The sequence below is a fragment of the Protomyctophum bolini genome (genome assembly GCF_963924005.1).
Source record: "Protomyctophum bolini genome assembly, chromosome: 1".
In the NCBI taxonomy this organism is placed as follows: domain Eukaryota; kingdom Metazoa; phylum Chordata; class Actinopteri; order Myctophiformes; family Myctophidae; genus Protomyctophum; species Protomyctophum bolini.
Window position 1 is genome coordinate 7,039,478 of NC_137862.1, and position 13,829 is coordinate 7,053,306.

General features: G+C 42.6%; 1 protein-coding gene across 1 annotated transcript in view; it reads left to right on the forward strand.

Annotated features, from left to right (window-relative positions):
- Positions 1-13,829, forward strand: part of LOC308331553 (small ribosomal subunit protein uS12m-like) — a 265,229-nt gene that overhangs the window by 148,889 nt on the left and 102,511 nt on the right. The gene's annotated exons all lie outside the window — the stretch shown is intronic.

Genomic DNA, 13,829 nt, shown 5'->3' on the forward strand with positions numbered 1-13,829 from the left:
GCACAAAAACATATGCATGCCACAGGAGTACGGTACGGTACGGTACGGTACAGTACAGTATGGCAGGGGTTCTGCCATACTGTGTAGGCCTACTGCAGAACACGCGAAAGTTTGCACATGCAGGTATGACAGTGAAACTGGGTGCTGCTTGGCAGCTAGTGCTATAGCCGTGTTTAACACTTCAAATGGCCATACCTTGGTGCCCATTGCTCTTATCAGCGCAACATAGGACTAAACTTCCCTTGTCTCCACTGCTCACCCCTTTGTAGTTTGACTAAACTTCCCTTTGTCTCCACTGCTCACCCCTTTGTAGTTTGACTAAACTTCCCTTTGTCTCCACTGCTCACCCCTTTGTAGTTTGACTAAACTTCCCTTTGTCTCCACTGCTCACCCCTTTGTAGTTTGACTAAACTTCCCTTTGTCTCCACTGCTCACCCCTTTGTAGTTTGACTAAACTTCCCTTTGTCTCCACTGCTCACCCCTTTGTAGTTTGACTAAACTTCCCTTGCCTACACTGCTCACCCCTTTGTAGTTTGACTTCTGAGATTCATACTTCTGTGATTAAAGTCTGAGTTCTGACAAAGTTCTGTGGAATCAGAATTCAGATTTTATTCGAATTAGAAATAAGTCTCAATTTGTTCTTAAATGTTGGTATTGTCTTTTTTTGTTTAGTTTTGTAGGCTACTTAATATTTATTTTGTGAAATGTTTTTTGATTTGCTAATTATGTTTTGTGAAGCAGAGTGACCTTCTGATCACTTTATTCTGAATTGTGCCGTTAGTTGCGAATGCACTGAGCACTAACTATGAGACCTAGCAGATCATGTCTGTCTGTCTGTGTGTGTGTCTGTCCCGCTGTTACCCAAATATGGAGTGTGTTGCATCAATCACAAACAAATCACTCAGCTCCATATATGGGCACAAAAGGGGCCAGGTCAAAAACTTAACTTAAAAAAAAATTAACTTTAAAAAAAAATCTTTAAAAAATCCAAATATGTACGAGCTGCGTTCGCTTCCCGCGTTTGCTGAATTTCTGAATGGGCTTTAATTAAAAGTGACATTCAAGGCAAACCGCTTAACCCATTCTGGGCGGGAACCCCTCTTGGTGTTTCAAGAATTCTGTTATACTTTAGTTATTGAAAAATAGGGGTCCCCTGAAACTACATGTTTTGAGATGGGGGTCCGTGGCCCAATAGAGACAAGTAAGACGCGCAAACGCGGGAAGCGAACGCAGCTATACGTCCAAATATGGAGTGTGTTGCATCAATCACAAACAAATCACTCAGCTCCATATATGGGCACAAAAGGGGGACACACAGACAGACAGACATGATCTGCTAGGTCTCATAGTAAGTGCTCACTGCGTTCGCAATAATTCTGGGGGTCCTTGACATGAAAAAGGTTGAGCCCCACTGACATAGAAACATGGGTTTTTCAGGAAAATGTTTTTTTTTTAATCGACCTCAGTCCAGAATGGGTTAAACCACTTAATTACTTAATTCCTTTGTACTTATCTATGCAAGAATCATAATCAATATTTATAGACGGCATATTATTTGTTTAAACTTTAGTACGGGACACATCTTCCATTGTCTCCTAAAAAGAATCCCACGCAGATTTGTTAGAGATAATAGTTTGTTAGAGATAATAAGAGGAATCATACCATTTTGTCAAAGTAATTTCACTTTGAAAAGCCCCTGAATGGATTAAAAGCCTAGGAACTATTAAAACCCCTTGAAAAAGGGTAGCTAACTGGTTGCTGAGCAGTACAAAACTTTTGAGGAGTTTTAGGTATGGGGCCATCCTGTCTCCAGCAATAGGCTTGATTCATCAGCCATGTTGAGCCAATTAACACGCAAGGGCACATCCCGAATGAATTAAAAACACCCTAATCCGATCAGTGTGAAAAGCCAGGCCATTTCCTTCACAGGCCTGGACCAGATGGCACCCACACTCAAACACTGCATTGAAACAGGCCAGGCCCAGTCAGAGAGTGTGAAATTGGGTTAGCGCCTGAGTCCAACACGGGCCCAGGGCAAGCTGATCTCTGAAACCCATGCTGTCTCTGCCTTAAGGTATAGGGCCCACCTCACCAATCTTGGGCCTATATTTAATTATCATCCTCAATGCCCCTCTCTCTATCATTTCAGTACAGCGGTGGAACTGATTGACAGCTTCCTAGGGCCTCCCTTGTCCTGCAAACTTTGTTCATATACCTTAAATGGCTACTGACATGCCACGGCATTAACTCCCTCTCGTTTCGCCTACAGACATGCTGCAGTTTTGTTGGATAGAATATCACGGGCCCTGTTTGTAAAGTATGACTCTGACTGGGTGGGTGGTGATGCCATGCTGAGGTCTGAGGCCTTTCTTTGTCACACTAATGGCTTGGTGGGGTTTCCAAAGCTCTTTAGGATCGGCTTTCAACATTTGCGGGGAATAAATGGTGCAAATGTTAGACAACTCTAGTCAAAGCGACTACAAAAGGCTATGGTTTTGCAAAGCATTGCTCTGTAATCGTGGGCATTGTCTTAAATGAAAAACATATCTCTAATGGCTGTTTGACTTGACGCTGGCACAGACTCTTGAGCCCAGAAAGGCAGAAAATGAGGAGCAGAAGCTGGGAGGGAAAACCACACCACCACACTATCCCAGCATGCTATTCAATCCTACGCTGTGCTGGTCAGGGCGTTGGGCTGCCAGCTTAGCCAACAGTGGAGAGTCACCTCTGTCACATTGATGCACACCCTTACACACGTCACAACGTTTTAAAGTGTGACAGTGAAACCACCCAAGATGGTCTATCACACACACACGCACGCACACACGCACGCACGCACACACGAGAGGAGGTGCCTCACAAAAAATATTATGAGAAATTGTAACATATTTTGAACCTTAAGCCAAGCACTGTCATAATGAGATAGCAAACCTTTTGAGGTTTTGTGAACATGTCAAACTCTGTGTAAACTGATCTGATCTGAATGTCATTGAAGTTACAAATTACAGCATGTCACCAGCAGATATAGTGTGGACATACTGGATACATTTGTGGTCTAAGTCAGTGAAAGGTCTGGCTAAGCAGGGCTGTTCTGCACATGAGCCGAGTCCTCTGCTGTCAGGGGCTATAGACCTACGGTAACCCTTGACAGGCAGTCTGCTGAACTCACTCAGACGACCGTAAAGAGCAGGAATCTCATCGCCAAGCTTGAAAAAGCCACAGAATCCCCCCTGCCCACATTACATCCCAATAGAGGCATTCCCTGTTATCCTTATCCCCACCCATGTAGTCTGCCTATCCCTTTACCTACAGCCACAATAAATGTCTGCTTCCTTTACAAATGTCAAAGACAATTCATTTTGGCCCAGCCTTGAGGACAAGTCAAGCTAATTTGATATTGTTTGTCAGATTAAATGATAGGTGATTTAAGATCAAACTGAAAGCATACGATTGTAAAAGAACAGGTTATTTGACTTGTGGATTAATGTTTCCTAGTTTGGAATAAGCAATTATATAGCTATACAGATATTGGCTACCAAACTAAATAGATTAGAACGCTCAATCTGGACCAGTGCATTTAGGGAAATGCACACTGAGCGCACTGGTGTGCTCTATTGTCGTTTGTTTATTCAGTGCACTCGTTCCATGCGTTGTCGTTCGAAAATCTAGTGAACTGTTCTCCGGGTGTGCTGAGTGCCCACACTGACCGACCCTCACCCTACTCAGAAGTTGGGCTTGTTCAGTGTGAGTGTATGGACAGTGTCCATTGGACAGTTCATGAACCTGCCTACCAATGACCGCATTGAGTTAATAGAGTTAATAGAAAATACAGCCTTAATTCTCTTCCTGGAAAGTTAGCATGTCAAAATAGAAGTCATTATTCTTGCATTAAAATTGCATTGAAATCTTGTTTTAAATGACCAAACTGCCTACCAATTATGCCGCTGTAATACAGGGTGGTTTCTGAACTGTCCACAGCCCTCCTCTGAAACAGGGCTGTGGACAGTTCCGTGGTTTTGAACGGATCGATATAACTGGCGCTTAATTACTGCTCCTCATCCGTCTCTCCCGCAAAATATGAACGCCTTTTTGGATCATATAAATTAAAACGATAGAAATGTAAGCTAGCAATGTAAAGCACACTTATTTAGCGGACTGTTTCCGGGGCTAACAAAAGATTGTGTTTTTGACGGCCAAGGAATATTTTGTTTTCGTTGGATAAGATTTTGTCCACCATTCCATGCTGCATTGATGTGGTACCATAGGAGAGAATTACAATGATTTGACATGCTCTATATTGTGTAGACTTTTTGTAAATTAGGTAGCTTAATACAGGTGTTTAACATAGTGTAGAAAGACTTAAAGATCTAATAAGGGTCCATTTGGTTACCAACTCTCCATCATTGCGAACGCAGTGATTGCGAACGCAGTGAGCACTTACTATGAGACCTAGCAGATCATGTCTGTCTGTCCGTCCGTGTGTCCCCCCTTTGTGCCCATATATGGAGCTGAGTGATTTGTTTGTGATTGATGCAACACACTCCATATTTGGACGTATAGCTGCTTTGGGGACTCCTTATATGGTTATGGCTAAGTTAAAAACGTAACTTAAAAATAAATCTTAAAAAAACCCAAATATGTACGAGCTGCGTTCGCTTCCCGCGTTTGCGCGTCTTACTGGTACTATTATGGATGAATTGTGTCCATTGCAAACAATGCAACCGTCACTGTTAGGGCTGGCTCATATGACTTCAAATAAATATCACGATTATTTCAAACCTTTGCCTTGAATATGATTAATGAATGACATTTTAAGGAATTGAAAATAGTCATCTATGTGCAAACTTTGTATTCTCCCATTTTCAAAATGACATAATAAAACCAGGTTTAAGTGTTCAATCAGACTAATCGATTTAGTCAATTATAAAATAAAATAAAATCAATGGACAAGAAAAGGACAGAAGACTGTTTGTGTTTCTGTACACATACTGTAGTTAATGTGAAGTAAAAACTAAGAGTTGAATGAAGCAGTTTTTCTTTTTCTGTCCGTGCAAAATAAAATAAAATGTCTCAATTTCGAGTTATTAAAGTTCAACTGTGTAACAGTGGGACTTTAATACCATGCGTAGATAAAGACACATGGGACTTGGGTCCACAATATAATTGCAAACTCAATGGACTGTTGTCTTTTTTTCGTTTTTACATAATACATAAAACTCTATAAAGTCTATGTTGTAATGCTAGGTACAGTACCATATCATGATTTGTATTCTTCTAGTGGTAATGGACAATTGAAGATCTGATACTGTGAAATCAATTTAACCCATTTTGAGCGGGAACCCCTTTTGGCGGTCACATACATTATGTTATAATTTAGCTATTGAAAAATAGCAGATCTACAAGCTCATAGCGCGCCACGCTACGGGCTTGTAGGTCTGCTATTTTTGAAAAATCGTAAAAATGTGGAGCAAATCTTTGAATATATATTCTTTCAAAGTGAATGTTTTTAAATGGGGTCTAAATGGGTTAAACTGTTGGCCTGCAAACGAATGCCCAGCAATATACAGTTCAACTCCCACACTTCTATGTATCACCATAGCCCCCCCTGCCCCTTCGCACCATTTAGGTCCCCTAAACCCCACCTAAAACCCTACCTTGCTGCTTCCCAAACCCACCCGGGACTCATGCAAGGGAAGGTGTGGAGTGTGTCTTGGCATGGCTCTGGGACTTGCCGGAGCATTTCCTGTCTCCTGGACACAGGATCAGGTGTCGCCATTTTCACAGCACCTTCTGGTTCTGTTTAACAGGAAATGAGGTCCATCAGAAGAACTCTGACCAAAACTGAGCCAGAATGGGCCCTGACAGGCAGGAATATTAGCCTGTGACGGCAGCCAGTAATTGAATGATCGGCTCCCCCCTCACTCGTAATGAAGAGAATATGTGCTGGGAATGTGTTTGTCCTTCCCTCTCCTTCGTCTGCCCTTTCCTTTCCTCTCTTCCCCCTTTTACCCCCTTAATAAATCATTTGTGGGGGTAGAAATGAGGGATAATTTTACTCCACTTCAAAGTGCTTCTCATGGTGTCATTTCTGTAACCTTAAAGTGATGTTGCATTGAGAGTGCTTTGGGTGCGCTCTCCTCCAGTGTGTTGTAGCCCAGTTGATCGTGACGTGAGAGAGAGAGAGAGAGAGAGAGCGTGAGCTGAAGTACATGAGAGATCAATTATCACACCTCGTTTTTTTCTTGTATGCAAAATGATAATGGGCAGACCATGTAAGAGCTGTCCCGTCATCTGCTGGATCCCTTCCCCTTAAATGTATTTCACAGATTGTCTGATGTGGTCTGCTAAAGCCTTTTAATGCTTAACCCATTCTGACCTGAGATCAGATTCATACGAGGTTTCCACTGGACGCACACTGGTCTGATGAACCCATTCTGACCTGAGATCAGATTCTAAAAATGTCAGTCGTTCTTCGAATTTTTCAAAAATAGCAGACCTACAAGCTCGTATCGCGCCACTCGGTGGCGCGATATGAGCTTGTAGATCTGCTATTTTTCAATACATAAAGCGTAACATGATGCTAACACCAAAATGGGTGCCCGGTCAGAATGGGTTAAAGAGTCGAAGAGAAGAATTTGGCTTCACCTATATATCTTTCCGCAATGGTCCCTCTGTGGAGAGGTTTTAAGAGTGATAAACCAGAAGAATAAATCTAACACTCAACATCATATCCCACCACACTTTCATATTTACTAATTTATGGAAAGCCAGAATCTACCAACACCTTTCGGACTTAAACCAATTTTGCGTGCGTGCGTGCGTGCATGTCTGTTTATCTACAAGCGGAAGCCAGTGTGTTACTCTAGATGTATTGTACAGTATATGGTTGTGTAAGCGAACATTACCATACAGTAAATGCTTGCCCTAGTGTTCCAGAGGTGGAGCTGTAAGCCTGTAAGCAGGCCTGGGTTTAGGCAGCGGGGGCCTCCTCCCACAGCTTTTGAGCTCCAGGTTCATATTTCACATAGCTCTGGGACAAAGTGAGCTCTGAGAAGAATTCTTAATACAATAATTGTTACGAGACTAGTTCGTATTAATATTTCTCTGACTCAAGCTTTCTTCAAGGTTTTTTTTCTTTTTATCAACTTTTTTTTTTTCTATCCTTTTAACTAAAATCAGTTGTTGTCTGTTGCTGCTGGAATGCCTGTCAGGCTGGGCCCTGACCCTGGGCAGACTGCTATAATGATGGGAAGATGAAAGAGCCAGTCCCATTCCCAGGCTGCCCTGTTAGGGGGTGCAAGCCTGTGAAATGGAGAGATAATGGAGACCAGGTGTGCAACAGAGGCCAGAGATACTCCTCAGTCTGAGAGCTCCTCTCAGTGAGAAGGAGGGCATAGTTACTACGTACCACACTGTTCAACTTGGACTGGCATGCATGGGGCATCCCGACATGGGGCACCGCAGCTCAGACATTCACACTACCACGCTGTTCAACCTGGAATGTGACGGGGCACCCCGTTCACTGGCAGGCATGCAGGTATAGGGGTGGGACGATTCACTTACCAATTCGATACGATCTTGATTCCTATAGGGTGGAGATTCCTTTTGTATTAGGATTCTTAATTAGATTGCGATTCGACATAATGAACAGTTGAATCATATATACTTCAATGCAGCCAGATAACGTCAGCCAGGCACACAATGCACCACAGTGCGATACATTGTGAACTTCATGTAGATTTGCTATTTTCAGTGTACGACACTGGTGTCCGTGATGTTTTTGGGCAGCAAAAATTTAGTTTTAGTACATAGTCTTTTGAATAGTTTTCATATAGTTTTAGTCACCTGGAGTGCCTTAGTGTTAGTCTAGTTTTAGTCGACTTTAATGTCATGCGATTTTAGTCGACTAAATCTACAATTGATTTAGTCGACTAAAATGTGTTTTGGTGGGCCTTGATGCTGTCGTAATTGTTTTTTAGTTAACACTAATTTTACATGCAACAAAGTGTAAAATGACTTGTGCACTAGTCCCTTCCTAACATTTTACTCTAGTTTGTATCCTTTGACGAAATTGTCAGTATATTTAGTCAAAAAAAAACCCCACACACAATTCAATTCAAAGGGCTTTATTGGCATGAGAAAACATACGTTTACATTGCCAAAGCAGACACACACACACACACACACACACACACACACACACACACACACACACACACACACACACACACACACACCTTAACTTAAAAAAACTTAACTTAAAAAGAAAATAACTTAATTTTTTTTTTAACCCCAAATATGTACGAGCTGCGTTCGCTTCCCGCGTTTGCGCGTCTTACTTGTGCACACATAGATGCACATATAACATGTCCACTAAGAGTCCTTTTTTTTGGTAATAATTGTGTGTGCGTGCGTGTGTGTGTGTGGTCCCTTTTCCACCCAAACACTTTGGTTAGATAGAAATGATTCCGTTCTTTATTTTTGAGGGCCCCTCCTATATATACAGGTTTAATGTTTGTTTTTAGTTCAATGTTTTTAAAAACACAATGAAGGGAAAATGTACGTCATCTTGTCCCTAACACATTAAATGCCATTTGTTTTGGTTTGTTTTGTCACCATTACATCACCTAATCAACATGGGTTAGACTTTAATATATTAGCGTCCCTCACTTCACATGGGTGTGATTTGTTTTTATGATCACATCTGCATCTGCTCTTTGAGGGAGGTTTAATGTTTGTGTGTTTGTGTGTGTTTATTTTACATCATCATTACATCACGTAAAGATGATAAGAGCGCCCCTCACTTCACACCGGTGTGATTTATTTTTATGATCACATCTGCATCTTCCAACCTGAATAGTGACACGCCCACTTTGGGTCCCACTTCAGGGGGAGAAGAAGTACTTTTTGGTTCCAGATCTGAACCAATTCATTTGGTTCTAAATTGGCGGGAAAGAATAATGGAACCAGTTCAACCCCAGTGGAAAGGGGGCATATATGTGTGTGTGGTATTCATAAAAATGTATTTGTTGAGCATTTACCCCCTGTAGCTGCTATTAATTTGAAGTGGAGAAGTTTAAAAAGAAAGGTCAGGCGGATCAGTCACAGAAAGCTTTCTAATCAGAGCAGACGGCCCTTGCAAAGCTCTAGTGTAATTACGATCTAATTAGCAGGCAGCAAGCAGAATTGAACATGCCATTTAACATCAGCAATTTAACCCTTTTCAAGGCACGCTCCAAAAGTTGTGGCAGATGACAAAACTGTCATTTGTGTTTCCTACAACAGGTCAGCAAATGTCAATTGGAGAGAGATGAAATTACTGAAGAGGGACTCAAACGAACACAAGCTCTCATTAAGGCCTACTTAATATGAGCTCATTGAATGATAAATATTAAACATTGATTGCATATAAATAAGACATTCTCTTATCACTGGCTATTGTTTTCCCCAGATTACCCCATAACGAACTGTATTCAGGTCGGAACCAAGACTTCTGTGTCAAGTGTGAGTGAAGCGCTGATTATTCCCACATGAAGGAGCAATCACAGTGTCTGTCATCTACGGACGAGCACACACAGCTAATCATTCCATAGGAATATTAGAATGTCGCAGAGAGGCAGATTTCTATTTGATTTACACTGTCAGGCTTTTGAAAGGGCTGTCACTCAGGATGGCTTCTCTTGTTGCAGAATGTAATTCCACTGTTTGGTGTTTGCAATGTCAGTACAGTATGTCTTCCATTGTATGAAGAATGCATAGGCCTTGTGTTTGAGAAAGGCATGACTTTCTGCTCTGAATCAGAAAACGGAATTTGAAGATTTGTGTGTGTGTGTGTGTGTGTGTGTGTGTGTGTGTGTGTGCGCGCAGTATCAACTTCACATGAAATAGTTTACTGATATTTAGCCAGATGCTATTTGCTGCGAGTTTGAAACCAGGAAAATGGGATTTTAGAGACGGAACCCTATTACTTTGTATATGGTTGTTTGCAATAGATCGTGTTAGCCAACTGAGGGACTGATATTAATTTTTTGTGCCCATTTTGCACCTGTCTGGTCCTGATACATGCAGTGAAAAAATAACCACTTTTGGTGTTAGCATTATGTTATGCTTTAGCTATTGAAAAATAGCAGATCTACAAGCTCATAGCATCCCTGTCTAGTCCAGAACATCCCATAGCACTGCATCTGAGCAATGTGTCTTGAGTCATGGTTTTGGGGGGTTTCTCAGAGTGCCCGATGTATACTGTGTCCCCTTTGTGCCCATGTCGACGCCTGTGTCTGTCTGTCTACCTGTCCTTTTATGTTACTATATGGAGATAATTATCTGTGAGTCCATGTCTCTCTTATGCCTATATGGAGATCCCTGATGTTACCAGCGTACATGTATGTATGCCCATGCTGTATGCTGGAATACCCTGCATATACTGGGCATAATTGGTTGGATCAACGGTTCTGGACAACTGGTTATCTGGACCCTCAAGTCCTTGCCGTTGTGCGCGCCAGGTTTGACGTCGGTCAGGACCCATATATGGGCATAGTGGTTGGATCTGTGGCTCTGGACAACCGGATTATCTCTATCTGCCAGTCCTTGTCCCTTTTATGCCCATATATGGAGATCGCTGATGTCATCAGTATATATATGCCCATATAGAGCCGATGTGCGGCTGATGCCATGACGACACATTGAGGTTAGAAAACACACTCCATAACATGGGCGTAGCTGCATTTGGAACTCCTTATATGGTTATGGCTGTGTCCAACCCTCCTATTAGCCAAAATGTAATATAGGATAACACTGTGACCATCGTGACAAAATACTGCTGAAAGACATTCAAACACGAGTAGAACGAGAAACGGAAAACTCTCCTGCTCCCTGCATGTATGAGCTCAAACAACTCCCACATACAGGAACAGAAGTCAGCCAAAAACAGGGGAGAGCTGAGCCTGTTCCAACAGACTGACACAATCTGTGTTGTATGTATACAATACTTGTGTACACAATTACACACTTAATAATAGTACATTTTGTCAAACCATTGCGCCACACACACACACACACACACACACACACACACACACACACACGCACATGCACACACACAGAGACACACGTCTGTCTGTCTGTCTGTCTGTCTGTCTGTCTGTCTGTCTGTCTGTCTGTCTGTCTGTCTGTCTGTCTGTCTGTCTGTCTGTCTGTCTGTCTGTCTGTCTGCCTGTCTGCCTGTCTGTCTGTCTGTCTGTCTGCCTGTCTGCCTGCCTGCCTGCCTGCCTGCCTGTCTGCCTGCCTGCCTGCCTGTCTGCCTGCCTGCCTGCCTGCCTGCCTGTCTGCCTGTCTGTCCCCTCTTCAAACAGACAGGCTCTCTACACACAGGACAATCAAAACCAAGGTCAATGCACATTAATTTAAAAGCATACTGCTTCTACTTGAAATTAATAAGGCCACCATTTTAAATGCTGGGGTTATTAAACTAATATAACAAATGCTGGCTAATCTTCCCACAACACACACACACATACACACTACACTCTCTCCCTCTCCCCCTTCCCTTGATATATTAATTTTTGACCAAGCGTCCTCGCTTGACTACTGTAACGAGGTATGATGTATTGAGCCCTGCTTGTTGCCATGACGACCACAGTCCCCTGTTACTTGTCATTAGAGCACAAACAAGCACCCGCATCTAATGTCATTCCAGTCAACATGGAGGTGTGTGTGTGTGTGTGTGTGTGTGTGTGTGTGTGTGTGTGTGTGTGTGTGTGTGTGTGTGTGTGTGTGTGTGTGTGTGTGTGTGTGTGTGTGTGTGTGTGTGTGTGTGTGTGTGTGTGTGTGTGTGTGTGTGTGTGTGTGTGTGTGTCAGCCTGCAGAAGGACAGAGATTACAATGATCTTATGTTTAACCACTTGAAAATCGTCTATATTGTTTTATATAGTAGAGTGAAAACAGTAGGGTGCCTAGTATAGAGCCCTGGGGGACTCCAGTCAACTAGTGTTCTACAACAAAGTGTATATGCCTAAATTAGGCTTTACCCTAATCTTCTAGTGATTCAATTTTGGCCTGACAATATTATATAGCATCAGGAATACTTGCTTACCCCTGATTAGTAATACATAAATGAACTACGGTATCGCGTGCATTGGCCATATATGGAGCGTATTTTGAGTGTACAGGGTGTGATGAGGTCAGATCTAGAAGTCTGAACTCATGTTGATTAGGTGATGTAATGGTGATGTAAAATGATCAATATTAAGCCCATATACCAGTAAGACGCGCAAACGCGGGAAGCGAACGCAGCTCGTACATATTTGGGTTTTGGACGTATAGCTGCTTTGGGGACTCCTTATATGGTTATGGCTGAGTCATGGTGACGTAATCACTCAGTTCCATATATGGGCACAAACGCGGGACAGACAGACACACAGACAGACACACAGACATGATCTATGGTTATGGCTGAGTCATGGTGACGTAATCACTCAGCTCCATATATGGGCACAAAGGGGGGACACACGGACACACAGACAGACATGATCTGCTAGGTCTCATAGTAAGTGCTCACTGCGTTCGCAATGATCATATATTGCACCATAATGTGTCATATTGTGTCTCATGATAACCACTGTGGTTGCCGCAAAGGTCGCAGTTAACTATATGGAATTATCACGATGACCTATAGGGTCTGGGGCTTGCCTGGGGTGACCAGGGGGCTGATGTCACGTGATGTCACGGTGACCTAGGCTCTGGGGCTTGCCTGGGGTGACCAGGGGGCTGATGTCACGTGATGTCACGGTGACCTAGGGTCTGGGGCTTGTCTGGGGTGAGTGACGGATTGTGGGTTAGGTGTAAAAAACGCATGATTCCATAGTTAACTGCGACCTTCGGTCGCAACAACACAGTGGTCTAAAAACATATTGTAGCTGATATACTGTAGACTAGGTTCTAATTAAACATCCTGCAGTGCAGATTTGTGTAAAAAACTTCCGTAACTAGCTTTCAAAGACAGAACGTCATACAAATGTGCTCCTCTATTCATGCAGTCTGAAAATGCGACAAGGGGGGGGGGGGGGGGGGGGCTTATCACAAATTGGTAAACACACAATGTTGCTTTCTCCCCACTAATATGATTTTAAGCCTGGGTAAGCTAATAATTCTGCAACTGAGTAATACTGCGGAAGCATTGAAATATGCCTTTTCTATTTTATTTCCATTTAGGATACACAGCTCTCTCTCTGCTCGATGTCTTGGGATAAAGGTGTGATTCTTTTTCATATACACTCTCTTCATTTCAGTTTTAATCAGTGGCTGCTTTCAGTGCTGTTGTCTTGAGGTGAAAGTGTAGCAGCATTCCTCTCTGTCTTCTCTCCGAACATAATCTCTTCTTCACACAGAACATTAATCCTACCTTATTTTCTCTCTGTGTTGGTCTTTTATTACTTCCAGGTGTTAAGGCCCTGTCTCCCTCACAGGCAGATGTGCTGGAGAAAGAAATGCCCTTTGTTTGGAGTTGTGCCGTTTTTTCAAAAGGAATATTTGCTTGGCTGTGCTCTCTCTGAAGACAGGGGGAAAAAAACACCAAAATGAAAACTGGGTGAATGGGTATTTGAGAGGGGGGGGAAAAAAAAAGAACAAGCGAGAAAGATGGGTGAGATTGAAAAAAGAAATAGAAAATGGATCAAAGGGTGTGTGTGTGTGTGTGTGTGTGTGTGTGTGTGTGTGTGTGTGTGTGTGTGTGCGTGCATAGAGAGAGACAGAGGGAGACGGAACAATACTGACAGACAGACAGTATAGAAAAACATTAAGACTGCTTTAAATCATGCATGTATAGTTTTCTG